The following is a 14,595-nucleotide window of genomic DNA, read 5'->3' on the forward strand; positions in this document are numbered from 1 at the left end:
GACCCTAAGGAGCTACAGGCCTCCAGCCAGGCCCTGCGCTGCTGGTCACGGCCCTCTGGGCTCCGCCATCGGCCAGCTCTCAGCCACCTCGTGCAGAGTTGAAACAGCCTATAGGCGTCTGTACAGTCAGTTGGCAGAAATATTTTTTTCATATATATATATGTATGTATTATAAGTAGTCATGACCAGTGTGAAGAATTAAAAACACATTTTCAGGCTTTTATTCCTTACAATAAAAGCCTAGCTCTATAAGCCTTTCCTCCTAAGGAACAGTTCTTAATACGAGTAGTGCCTTTTTAATTAGTAGGACATTAAGGGTTTAAGACTGGGCTCGAGTTTGTTTCTCAGTTGTATTTCAGAAAGTTACAGTGCTTGTAATCATAAGATGTAGATTACTTGGACAACTTAGTAAAGCACCAGGCATGCAGTAATAGATGTATGGCTTTATAGTAACAGTAACAATGCTGTTTAACCCCTGGCTGATGAACTGGAGGATTCCAAAGTGCTGTACTTGATTAGCAATGATATTCTGTTTTCAGAAATGGGGAAAATTAAGTATAGATAGGGGGAGTAACTTTTCCAAGATCCAACAGCAGGCAGGTGGCAAGGCTGATGATAAAATGCTTCTAGAAATGGGTGGTGGTGCATAGTTTTCAAAACCTAATATGCCTGCCAGATCCAGGTGACTGTCTTGAATAAAACTTTGCTGTTATTCAGGTCCTGGGATCAAGCAGCAAATATGCAGCACGGTAATGTAACTATAAATATGACTTTTCTGTTAGAGGGTGAAAATATGGAATCAACCTTGATTCCATTCCAAAGGATCTCGTTTACACAGGCCAGCACTTACAGGATTATAACTCTTACAACTTTAATGTTATTGTACCCTAATAAAATAGAGTTATGGCAGCAACAGTCAAAACTGGAAGTTGCAAGCTGGCAGAGAGTGCAGGGCTAGCTTTGTCTTTTACGTTGTTGTTCTAATAGCTTATCATTTTATACAGTCAAATGAAGAAAGACATTTTTAAATTTTATTTCGTTGCCCTTTCAGATCAGAAGGACACATGTGCATAAAATAAAGTTATCAATTATGAGAGGTATTGTTGTAAGTAGCTTTAGAAAAAAATATAGTTTTAATTAATTTATTTTTTTGAAACCTCAGCAGCTTGGGCTGTATGAGTATATAGAAGACTATGTCTTTTCATTTCAAACAACTGGCAGCTCCAAGTAGACCAGAAGCATGTTAATGGCATGGTAATTTTAGCATTTTCAATTTCAGAGCAGTCTGAAAAGCAGGGGAAGTGGACCTTAAACCTCTCTATCCATTTTCTTCTTTTTGTGCAGTACATGGCGCACTCGGAGATGTATCAGCGTAGCTGACAGGTAGCACTGCACCCACAATGTCCAATGAATTCTGAAATCATATTCAATAAGGGAAGATTTTTTTAGCTGTAGCTTTATTTGCTTAGTTACAGTCAACTGGCCAGTCATTTGACCTCTGAACCCTCAGCTATGATTTCTATCAAGCTGCTGATATTTCTAGATAAGGAAAAAAGTAACTTGTCTCTGAAACATGCTTGTCTGATTTTAATGCTGTAAATGAAGTAAAGGAGGAATGCCCTTGTGCTTCTATTGAGCATATTTAATGGGTACCGCATTCTAAATTTTAAAATATGTTAGTGCAGAGTTGTTCATGGTGTACCTTATGTATCATAGAATTCATGTTAGAGTTTTTTTGATTGTTTTGGTGGTTTTTGGTTTTTTTCTGATGGCTCATCCGTGGTGTATTAGAACTGTTCTCAAAGATAAAAATTATATGATATCATCAAAAAATAACTGCATATTGTACAGCCTTGATATCAGACATGTAAGATGGAACTTGAATCTCAAAGGGGAAAGGAATATTTCCCTGGTTTCATGGACATATGCTTGAGTCAGCAGCTAATGTATCAAAAGATTCCCTAATGTCTAACCTAAAATGTTGCTGTTACTGATTAGGTCAGAGTTTTGACCTGGTGACAAGAAAGCAAGTTTTCAAGTCTCAAACAAACTGACATTTGCCCTTGGGAAGGAGGAAAAATGACCCATGAAGTTTCCATCTGCTGATAGAATAAACATCTGTAGTACTCATGACTGGCATGAGTTCAGTAGCAGTCGAGCTTGCAGTGAGTGATCTCTGGCCTCCTAAGATACTATTGCCACTGAATAGTAATGGCTTCAAATGGAAATTGCCTCAGAAACTCCCCAAAAGACTGGATTCTGTCTGTCAGAGATATGGTAAAAAAAAATAGGACTCCAAGCATGAGCAGAGTTTAAAGACTTACGTGAAGGGTGAACATGAAAAATGAATTAGTCACAGAAACATACACAGATATCCAAACCATGAGGGCTACTTGGCAGATCAATATATTCAGTGGCTCTGTGTTTATGTGGCCACAGGTGCCTCTTACTGGAAATCACAGATTCTGTATACATTCACGTTTGTGAATACATTTTTCTATCTCTACTATAATGATTCTTTTCATATATTGAAGGATTATAAAAACAAACTTCAAATATCTTAGCTCTTTAGTGTCCAAGGATAAGTTTTATTATACTGTAAATAATAGACATATTGCTTCACTGTCCCAAAACCAGAGATTTTTGCAGGACATCTTGCAAGATAAGACATTTACCGCTCCAAAAGGAGGCGCCACAAGTTCAAGTAGGAGGAAAGCTCTTGTGATTTAAAAGGAAAGCAATTTTGCTTAATAAGTGGTCTACCTCAGAAATTGCGGAAGCGTTTTGTTTAGCAACAGTGCTTTTTGTCTTAATAAAAGAAACTATAGGTTTGATCCCTGAGCCACAGTATTTTACACTACCCACCCACTGATGATATGTCTAATAAAAATCAGGAGACTTGGCTCAACAGTGACAGTAATGTTATGAAAATGTTGAATTATTTGAAAGCAGTGTATTAAATTATTTCCTGGTCTAAATGCAAAAAATTAAAGAAGTCAATGACAGTAAACTCAGCCAGACAACTCCAAACTATTGTGTTCAATCTTTATTTTCCACTGTCACTGCTGTATATACAGTTTGCTCTGCTAACTGCAACTTACACTGCTAGAAGTAAATCTGCTAGGAACCCCAAAAAGATAGTGTTTAAATAAGCCTAATGTTCTGATTTATAAAATACTTCCAAGTAAAAATACATAATTGACATGGTACAGTCTTAAAATTGTCATGAAATTGGTTACAATGTCTATCCCCTAAATGATATGTAATTGCTTTAAGTTAATTTGAGTACTGAAGTAATTAAAAAAAAAAAAAAACAAAGGAGGGGCACCTGAAGCTGGGAAACTAAAATTGTAAACCAGCTACCTGAAAAAATTATAAATCAAAAAATCGAGAACTACTCAACTTTCCAGCAAAAATTTGGGCTTTCAGTTATTCAAGTGTAAAGACTAATAAAAATATCAAGTATGTAATTATGTACCAAGTATGCTTTTCTTTTATAATTATTGTAAACCAAAAAGATTCAGACTATCAAAGCAATCCCATTTCAATATCAGCTTTTCTTTCTGTTTCTAATCTTCAAATGAACATTCCTGATTTTAAATGTTAATCTGTTTAGAATCTATTTGTTATTAGTTGAACAAATGTGAACCCAAAAGTTCACAATCCAAATGCTAAGAGCACCAAACATGTTTAACAATGTAATACATGTTAAAGAGTTTTATCTAGAATTCCTAATCTATTCATTTGGAAGCAAATCTTCATTTTCCATTGGTGATAACTGATTTAGGAGACTCAGTTCTAGAAGATTAGTAAATTAATTGTGACACTTTTTTTTAGGAAAGCTGACATCTCTGAGTGATATCTGAAATGTCTCTAAGCTTCTTTGTAACACTTAGAAGGTTGCTAAGCTCCAATTTCTAAACCCAGTTTATGGCCATAAATTGCTTTTGCAATCAGCAAAAGTGCAAACCAGCTCGTACCCCATCAGGATCCCGTGATGCACCCTGATCCAAAACCAGGGCAGATTCCTACATCTTTCCCAGTGGTAATGAGAAATCTATATAATGAATAGTTAATTTGTAGTTGAGGATCTAAGAATTTTATCTCTATCAGAAGCATTTCATTTTTGTTTTTTATGTTGACACTGGATAGGCCTATAAACCTTCAAAATTCCTCTTGTTCTATGTAAATTAAACTAACCCAACAGCTCACTTGGGAAATGGGGAACACAGGCTTTCAAATAGCTGTTCCACTATCAGAGGCGAATGGTTGTCTTAAACACTACTGCTGTTTTCCTGGTGACAATTTTTTCATTATCATTACACCATACTAAAACCCAAGGGGAAAAAATCATGCTCATCATATTCCATAGAAAGCTCATTTACATAATCAGCTCAATGATCTAAACAACAAGTTGAATGCACATTTGAATCAATTAGATAGACAATCCCAGCTGTTTCAAGTCAAACCATTCTATGCAGTTGTAAATAGAAATGATAACATGGATCGTCTTGCATTTTATTTTGTTCGCTCTGTATCACACAGCGAATACTATATGAACAGTTTGATATGTTTGCTTAGTAAAGTATATGAAAAGTATATAGAAAAATGCATAGCTGCTTTACATAATATTGCATATCCTGATATGCAACTTTTGCAGTATAACATCCTCTGTCAAAGCTTGTTAAAATAGACCATTAAAATGAACTTTTGATTATACCTTAAGTAGTGGAAAATACCGTAGTTCAGTTGACAGAATAGTTCTGATTAGTTGAACACGTAGTTCACTGCAGAATCTGGGCCACAAAATACTCTTTCCATCAATCCACAGCTATTTCTTTGCATCATTTTTGGGTAAACTGCAATCTCTTTATGTACAACTCTTTGTTGTTACTGATGGTTTACTATTTGAGCACTGGGAGTCTTGTTCCACCAAACTCGTAAAATAAGCATGATTAATGATAATGTCACAATTTTCACCAAGTAGATTTTTCATAATGGCTAAAACTGATTTGATCTGCTTTTGTAAAGAAAATTGGGATGAATTTGGAGTTATTCTGCTGCTTTTTTTTTTTTTTTTTTTCTGGGTAAAGGATTGTTTGAGGCTCATTTAATTTGGTACAATTGGTTTTGGCTTTTTGAACTGGAAGGGAAAGTCACTTCAGTGATTTTAGTTAGAACATTAAATATACATATATGTATTAATCTTACTTGACTACTAAGAATTCAAAAGGAAGAATGTAAAGAAGGAAGCCTTTGCTATGGCTTCCATGCTTTACAAAATGCAAAGGAATTGATCAGAAAATAAAATTATGCCCATAGAAATTGCATGTAGATAGGGACTGAGTGCACATAGGGAAGATTGATTAGGTTTGGCTTTTCTTCTGTTCAGAACAGAGGCAAGAAGCAAATCTATGCTCAGCTGAAAGTATGATATTAAAATGCACGAGGCATAACTTTACAATGCACCTGGAATATGGGCTATGATGTTGCTGCACTTCTCCACAAGCAGATCCCAAGACTGCACTCTTGATTTGGGAAGTCGCAGCCAAATTACTCACAACAAAGTATTTCCTGCAGCCTGATGACTCGTTATCAAGTCAGCAGCTAGTAAACTTTAAGTCCACTCCTTCCTCAAGGAATATTGGACATTCAGTCTGTCTACTCACCCCAACTTCATTAGAACAGCTGTGTGCATCATTCTCTCCTGAATTGTCCTGACACCCAGTGAAGGCAGTGGTTGTGTGGTCATTCAATGCAGAATTAAGGGGGATATCTAAATGTTAAATTGCTTAAAACTGTCACTCTCCAATGGGCTATGAAATACATGTTTTTCTGCAAAGCTTTGAGATGAATAAATTCTACTAGGTTTGAGTTAGAATTTTCAAAAGGTGTACTTTTATTCTGTGCTTGTTATATAGCATGTTAGTCCTTAGTAATTGTTATACCCAAGAAATTAAAAACTAGAGAAAAGAAGCAGGTAACTTTTATGATGTGGACTGTGCCCCTCTTTAAAACCGAGATGAACTTTCTTTTTTTAAAAAAAGCCATTCCTTCTGTAAAATTGTGATTTTTGTACCATCTTTCTTACCACCTGTGTCTTGGCTTTTTGAGGTATTGAAGTGTGGTGACAGATAAAAGCACGTGACCATCTTAACATTAAGGGATTTGCCTCCTGCATGCCTTCTGTGATAGGGAAAGGTTTTCCAGTTAATGTTCTTCATGTTTTTAGCAAGTAAGAACCAACAAAGGAAGGGGTTTGTGTCATCAACTGACTTGCCAAAAATCTTTTTTACTAGAGTTTGTGCAAGAAGCACTTGCTTTATATACTTCAGGATATATTTGCCATGCTGATTTTTTACTTCTAAAAAGTCAATTTGGTATGAAAACTAACAAGAAACAAAATATGAATGGAACTTTTAATAAGAGCACCTTGGAGAGCAACATTTCATTTTATTTCCAGATTCTAAGTACCTTGTGTAAAGGAACCAATAGAAAAATAATTTTAACTGATTTCCGATATCATTGTTCAGCTGTTAGGGAGCTGGGTGTTACCTTTATAAAAACACATAGTATTTACACATGATGTGATGTGCATATGTATTATAACTTCTAGTTGACTTCTAGCACATTATATTTTTAGGTGTGTTTAAACATATATATTTAGGAATTACTGAAAACATTTTTGATACAGCATATTAGAAGGGTGACATCAAATAAAAGTTCAAATATTAATGCAGCCAGCAAACCTGGAGCTTAGAAAAAGTTTTCAACAATCCTGTTGCTTTCTATTTTTTGGTAGAATTCAGAGCTGAAAAGTGGGAAATCAATGTCAAAACTATACAGATCCTATTCTCAAATGGTTTCTTGCTCTCAACTCTTTGAAGGGCTTTGTCCTTACAAGAGTCTTGCAAACAAATGTTACTATGGAAATACTTGCAGGTTGATTATCTGTAGACATAGCCCTAGTTCCAGCTTCTTGGTCAACTTTGAACGCTACTGAGATTGTAGCTGTTGTGAGCAGGTCTGTCCAGAACCCAGAATGCAACTTTTGAATTCTTGAGGCCTCAACATTTGCTGAGGCCATAGTGCCTCATGTGTCTCTTGCAGAATAAGTGCCAGCAAACTGCCACGCACTCCTGCCTCTCTGCTACCCCTTCCCAAAGTGGTTCATGTTGTTACACAAGTAAATGACAGCAGGGCTCTAGTTTGGTTGCAAGCCGAAGGGCCTTATTCTTCAGCCACGTTAATTTCCAGTTTGATTCATTCCTCTGCTGACAGCAAAATACAAAGGTTGACTACGTCGGCCAGTTTGAGCATGAACATTGAAAGTGCGGCCTACCACTGCAGGGTCCCCTTCAACTAACAGAAACTATCCCTGCTGTAACCACAGTTAGTGTAGCTCACATCCGAAGATAATATACCATGCCACAAGATTGTGCAGTTGGAAGACATGCCAACAAATGATACTTCAGTCCCAGCTCTTGTCTGCAAACAGGAAAGAGCTATCCTAACAGATCACACGACACAGTCTCATGACACATCTCTGGAGAACGCACCTCCATCCTGCAGAGGAACCTGCTTGCTGTTAGTAATGCAAGGAACTGTGGAAGGGAAATCATATTGCAGTTGCAAGTTTTCCTGGTTCGGTACCATTCCCTGACAAGTGTGATGTCCTGAGCCGCAGCCCACCCTAGTAACTTTCCAAATACATAGCCATCAGGGTGAGAAATTAACGACCAGGCTCCCCCATGTCTTGTCTGAGATGCATTTGTTAACAGTGCACTTGCCCAGTCATAGAGTTGTATAGTTTGCCAAGTTGCACAGCTTAATAATTGAGATATTATTTATGATTCCTCTTTGTATGTACTGTTAGTGAAGATGAATACACTCCTGATTTAGTTTAATTTGTCACAGATCCGGGCACCTGTTTCTCTAGCTGAGCTCCTCCACATCTCAGCTGTGGATATTTTGAAGTACTTTGGCAACAGAGCTACATCTTCACTAGTAGAATAACGTACTTCAGCTGCAAAGTTATTTACAAACTTTACTGATCAAGCTGCATATTCTAGGGCTGAATTTGCTACAGACAGCACTTTGCAGATGGAATTGAATTCTCTACTAATCATGGAAGACAAATTAATTTATTTGATTAGCAGTAATTTGCATTATTTGCTGATTATGTTCTTCAGTTCCCGCCCTAAAAAGCTGTGTTGTGTTGCTAGTGCTGGTTAATACACTCTACTTCAGAGAGGAAAGGATTTTGGTTGTAGATAAAGAGATTCTTCTGTCTTGAAATACTTCCTAAAAAATACTTCTTCCATGTCACACAGGGGAAGATATTATGTTTTAAAAAAAGAAGAGTAGAATTTGAAAGTATAGTTTCCTATGAAGGCAGTCTTTTTTTTTTATTCCTTTGTGCTACTACTTGCTTTATTTTCTCATTATTTAATATGCTTATGCAAGTCCTATTACTCTGGCCATTACTCTGGCAATGCCATTGGTTTTGTACCAGCGCTGAGAAGGGGTTCGTGGGTGTATGTACGCACCCACTGAGGTTAGGCTCCTCACCGCACTAGGTTGCAGTGTAAACTCACGCTAAGCTGCAGCCACATGCGTGTGGCAGAGACATGGGAAAGTGCAGTGGTTTACTCATCAGTGGTGAGTTAGGAGGGCACCCTGGTACTCAACACTGCTCACTGGACCAAACTGCCTTTTTTTATCTGCTTTAGTGTGTATTAAAGTGTATCATGGTGTAATTCCTCTGTAAATAAGCAAAATCCATGCAGGAGACAGTGTACAACCTTGTCTTCATAAAAATCTACCTCTACTCTCTGCTGTCAATCTCTCTGCTACTAAGTTTTTACAAATAACATCTTTAAAATACCTGATGGTCAGTCTCTGTTGTAGGCAATTAAGTTTCCCCCCAACCTTACACAAAGAAAGTGTTATTTGCTTATCTATGTAGTGCTTAGAGTAAGAAATTTTTCCAAGTATTGAGTGTTCTCAAATTAAGTGGTTCTCACCTATCATTCATAGAACTTAAAACTTACCAGGAAAGTTTGCATGCAGTTGCTGGCTGAGAGGGCTGGCATAAAGGCATACTTACCAGCTAGAGCTGTGCCCCATTATTTCATTAATAAAAGGAAAAAAATAGCTCACTGACAAATAATCTGAAAAGTTACATCACCTCTTAGGATGACCCCTAAATTAGATCCAAGTAGGGAAATGAATTTTGCATATTTGGCTGGTTCAGAATGCAGTGTAAAAAGATTGAGATTAAAGACTGCAAATGAGGAAAATGTGTTTGTTGCTTAGTAAATGAAATAAAATACAAGTAGATTCTGAATTACAAAGGATACAATTTAGTCAAATGCATGAACATTCAGTGATTTTTTTCAGTTGGCTAAAATTTATTGAAAGTAAGTGTAGAAGTGGAAATGCTCCCATACTGTTACATTTCCATTTGGGACAGATTATCTCTTTAAGTCTAGTTTTGGTTCTAAATTTGGGATCTTATGTAGCACTGATCAGAGATTGTTGGAAAACTAGGGTTTCATTTCTCAAAAAAACAGGTTTCAAAAAACATGGTTTGCATCAGAAATAAAATGAGAGCTCTCCAAAATGTTCACCAAAAATATGTATGAAAAATTCATACAGCAAATTCAAAGCTGTAACTGTATGTCCAAAGTTACAATTTTTTTTCCTTTGTGTATTACTTTAGATTTTTGTACATGAAATTTTGCCCTTTTATAGCTTTGTGCTTTGGTGTCACGAGATCTTTCTGAAACTCCTTGTAGTTGGCTTACTCATCTGTAGTTCTCCAAATCCCCTAAGAACTGTCCTGATATCTTGGTATCACATTAGCTACCTCTATTTTTCTGGCACCAAGGTAGTTATGACCAAGAGGTTATATATTACAACATTACAGTAATTTCATACCTGACTGCCTTTAGAACATCTTACTGAATATCACTTGGTCTTGGGGATTTGTTGCTTATTCATCTTACCAATTTGCTCCTAATTCTATTCTACTGACACTTAGATTTGAGGTGGTCTGTCTGACGTGTCCGTCATAAAGGAGGTTTGTGGTATAACTTAACTAAATTCATTTTCAGTGAGTGTAGGAGAAAGAATTCATTCTCTTGACTTCTTTAAGGACTTCTTTCTTACTGTGAGCATTTATTAGTCCTACAGAATCTCAGGCGGTATCCCTGCTTCTGGCATGTTCGAAAGAAGATAGGTTTAGGTTTTATGATGTTAGCAAGTTCATCAGTGGTTTTAGTCTTCCTGTTATTTTTTGCATCTATATTGCCTATATTTGTGTACAAAAAAAAAAAAAAAAAAAGAGAGAGAGAAAAATCTAAACATTTTTCAAATAATATACTTTGCTTTTTAATTATACCAACTTAGTTTTCTTTCTAAAACCTTTTAGTAACTAATGTGCATTTTCTCCAAGTCTATAATATTTTAACCATTTTAAACTGCCTTTGTACACCTAAATCCACTTTACCTTTTTGAATACACCTTTTAATTACGTTTCCATAATAAAAGGAAGGATTTCTTCTGTAATCAACTTGCTCAATTTTATGTAGCTCCTCTGGAAATTGAAAACTAATAATCAGATTTCTTGGCTTTTTTTGGTGTGATCTGACAGATATCGAATGCAAATATATTATAGTTTTTGTAAGAGTGGTGTTATTTTTTGTGCATCACATAAATGGGACATTCTTTACAACATTCTTCCTCCATTTTCTTTTTCAGTTTTGTTCCCTTCACTCTGTTCTTGATTTTGCAGCTACAAGACGGATCTGGAGCTGGCTTGGGCTTTCTGTCCTTCCATACCCCTTGGCTACCCCACACTGTGTCTAGTTTCTGAATCATTTGCCAGTATAGATTCTTTCAAATGTGGAACATGTGGGGTCCCCAGACTCAGAAATATGGGAACAGGCTTTTAGTTCTGTGAATTAGCGTGATTTTTTGGTGTAAAGCTGCTTTTTGTTCAGACAGTGAGTCTCTTTTCTTTAGCTCCAACAGGTTTTGTATCATATTCTGAGTCTTTCATATTCACTCAATTTAATTATAGTAATCCTGTTATGCTCTCATTCTTGGTGTTATTTTGTTAGAGAATTTTGAATGCCTCTTGAAATCTACCAAAATAGCAAACTTTTCAGGAAAAAAATGTATCTCCTGTAAAAAGATGGTATTTTCTGTGTATAGTGGCAAAACAGTGAGTTCTAGTGAGAAGGTACCTCTGCAGTTTTGCATCTCAAGCAAAGCTGCTATAGATGGTTACTTCACTCTGGTAACATAATTGGTCTGCTGGCATTACACTCACATTACTTCAAGGGATGAAAATAAAATTATAAAGTGCTGCATAAAGTCTGAAATGGCCACCTTTAAGTTTAATCTTCCCATTAATGCTGTAGAGTCTATAAAATATGCATTAATTCAAGTTTTTAATAGCTTTTATCAATCCATCTTTCCTTTGTAAAGGAGACAATATCTAATATGTATGGTGTCTTTCTCTCTTTATGCTTTCAACCTCATGATAAATCTTACTATCTTACCTGGTTTTAAAGTTACTTAAGCAATGTTTGGTTGTCTGGAGCATGCAAAGCAATAAACAGCTGCTGCTCTGCTGCTGTCTTCAGAACCAGGCAGATAAACACATACAGTGTAGGTGTAACCTAGTTCAATTGACTGAATATTAATGCTTTTCCACATAAGCAAAAAGAAAATGGTTCATAAAACTTTAACGTATTGGCAAAAGGATCGTTGTTTTGTGATGTACACCAATTAAAGTTTCTATTGACTATGTATTTTTTCTTTAAGTACATACATACTTTCAGTAATATCCCTCAGCTTACTGCTTTCTTAATGAACCTTCTATATTACATAGGAAAACAATTTAATAAAAGAAATTACAAGAGTACAGCAAAGCTATCAGTGACTTCAAGTATTCTATCACAAAATAATATTAAAAAGTAATAACGGGACGTTGCTTGAACACCTAAAAGTATCATAATTGCAGCCATGCTTAATAATTGACATCAAAGTCAGGGTGTGACTGGTACCAAAGAGAGGAAATATAAATTTCTCCTCTTTGAGCTACGCGGATCTTTGTAGGGATCAGCAGGTAAGAGTTACCATTTTCCTGGGGGCGGGGGGGGTGGGGTGGGTGTGATGTAGACAAGGTTCATATTAGTTTCTGTGTCTCTCATGGATTTTTATCTGAAGTAATGTAGTTTCAGCCATACCCTCTGTCCTGGGCTTTCATGACAACACCTAGACAAGAACAGTTGTAAAATTTTGGTTTCCCTCACATGTCTGAATACATTTGAATTGTATCAAATACTTTTACTCTTGCTATAGTTTCAGTAAAAAATTATTGAAAAAATTCTATGTCTTGAGAATAACTGGTTAATATTTTTAACTGAACATTTGATGTCATAGTGAAACTTACTGTCACCTGCCATATACTTGTTTAGATTCTGTAAAAGACAGAATGTTTAGAGTTTTTTTAAATAACCAAGGTTATACAAATGAGTAAGTCTCCAGAGATACTGTAACAGAAAATCTTCATGCTTCAAGATTTAAGCCAAACCCTAGATACTGGCATTGATATTAGATGCTTAGGATTTGTTTCTGGAAACTACAAAATTGGATGCTTGTTTCTCTTCCCATTCCACCTCCTTTAGTCCTTTTGGAAGCTTCAAGTTATTTCTGTAGATGAGACAACAAAATAGGCAGCGCTTATTCTGCATCTTGGTAGGTTGACTTAATTCACCATATTCCACTTCATACCAAAACTGTGCTGTGAGTGGAGCAGCTGGAAAGCTTCAGCTTAGGGGATGGTGACCTGCAGCTGTGGCCCACAGTATGCTAGCCAGCGTGGGTGTTAGAGCTCTCCTTGATGGCTGTAGTATATCATACCAAGGATTTGATGGGATTTTGGTATTTTTAATCCTGATTCACTAAAATCTAGTCAAATCACCCAATGTCGGTTCTCTGTTTCCTGGGAGAGAAGGGGTAGGCAACCTGCTCGGGAGGGGAGAGTAACAAAAAACTGGGGATCAGTGATTACGGGCATCTGTGGATGAAAGCAGGGTTTGTGGCAACAATCAAGAGATTAAAAACTGAAGAGATTTCTGTTAAAGGGAATGGAGCAGTACAGAACAGGTCATCCTAATTTTGTCCCCTTCTGTGCATGTGGCCCGCTGTTCCCACAGCCTGGGTGCCAGTGAAAACTGCCCGTTGCTGGCTATTATCAGGGACAGTGTATTAGATGACAGGCAGTCCCTGCATAACCATCTGGAACTACAGCTTGACATGTTAGGATGAACCAGCACTGAAATTCATTTTCTAGCACCTGTGCATCATTACCTGAGTGATTTTTGCAGTGAGGGCAAAGTAACAGGAAGCACTGCAGCGTTTTATTAGGGAAGACAGCCTAATTCATGAATTTCAGTCCTAAACTGAAAAATGTTTTAGGTTGTGTGTGTGGAACTGATGATGGGCTGAAAGCCTCTGTGATGGGAAGACCAAGATCTGGAAGATGGTAGTATTTTGTCAGTCTCATCTGAGGGGTCATAGGCCGTGTCACAAGTCTTGGGAATAAGAGGGAAAATGCTTCTTTTGTAACAGAGCAGTCAGAAGTGAACCATCAAGCAATGACTCTATGAATGGACCCTTTACAGCCTTCTTGAAGATCGCCATCTTTCTGTGCCTGATTTCATCGATTTATTTATGTTTACTGGTGTTCTTTTAATTCAGATATACTCTGAGTGAATGAAGAATTGGCTTGACACATTGATATGATGACTGGCTTGTCAATGAGCTGAAAAGACTACAGTTTTGTGTTAGCAAGTCTGGTTAGGTGATGCCTTTGCTGTGAAACACCCTTTCTGACCATACAACTGTTCTGGCAGAGCCTCGAGTCATTTGTCCACAACTGCTCAGCACAGCTATGGGTAACAGTGCATTGCCAGGGCCCTGCTCTTTTCTGAAGGGTGCTCTGCATTCTGGAGCTGAAGTCGTTACACTGCAGACCAGCCTTCTGTGACATTACATGGTACTACAGCCAGACGCAAGGTGTGAACACAAAACTAGATATTGTTACATTCTTAAGCTTAGTACAGTCTAGCAGCTCTGTGCTTTGCAGACGCCAGGGAGCTGTTGATCTGAACAGCTTAGCTGGAAGAACTAACTTGACTTGATAGGGCATATTTATGACTGAAGGACTGGAAAATTCGAGAAGGCAGGCTGTGTGCTGGAAGTAAACGTCACAAAACAGAATGGGGAAACAAGAATAAAGCTAAACCCTGGTCACTGCAGCTTTCATCCTTGCTGACTCCAGAAATGTGAGTTGTTGACTGCATCTCTCTCAACTGCATTTATTCTGGTTCATAGTCTGAATCAGAACTGAACCTGAAATATGAAAATCCATACAGGAGGCTAAAGTAGCCAATGAAGACAGCAAGGATGTGGTAGTGCAGCCTGTCTTTCAGTAGGCTTCAATTTACTACTTTGCTGACTCACAAAATTCTTGCATGACATTGAAAATCAAACTGTTTTGCCTGCAATCCCCCGTCG

The sequence above is a fragment of the Falco rusticolus genome, chromosome 8 (genome assembly GCF_015220075.1).
Source record: "Falco rusticolus isolate bFalRus1 chromosome 8, bFalRus1.pri, whole genome shotgun sequence".
Classification (NCBI taxonomy): domain Eukaryota; kingdom Metazoa; phylum Chordata; class Aves; order Falconiformes; family Falconidae; genus Falco; species Falco rusticolus.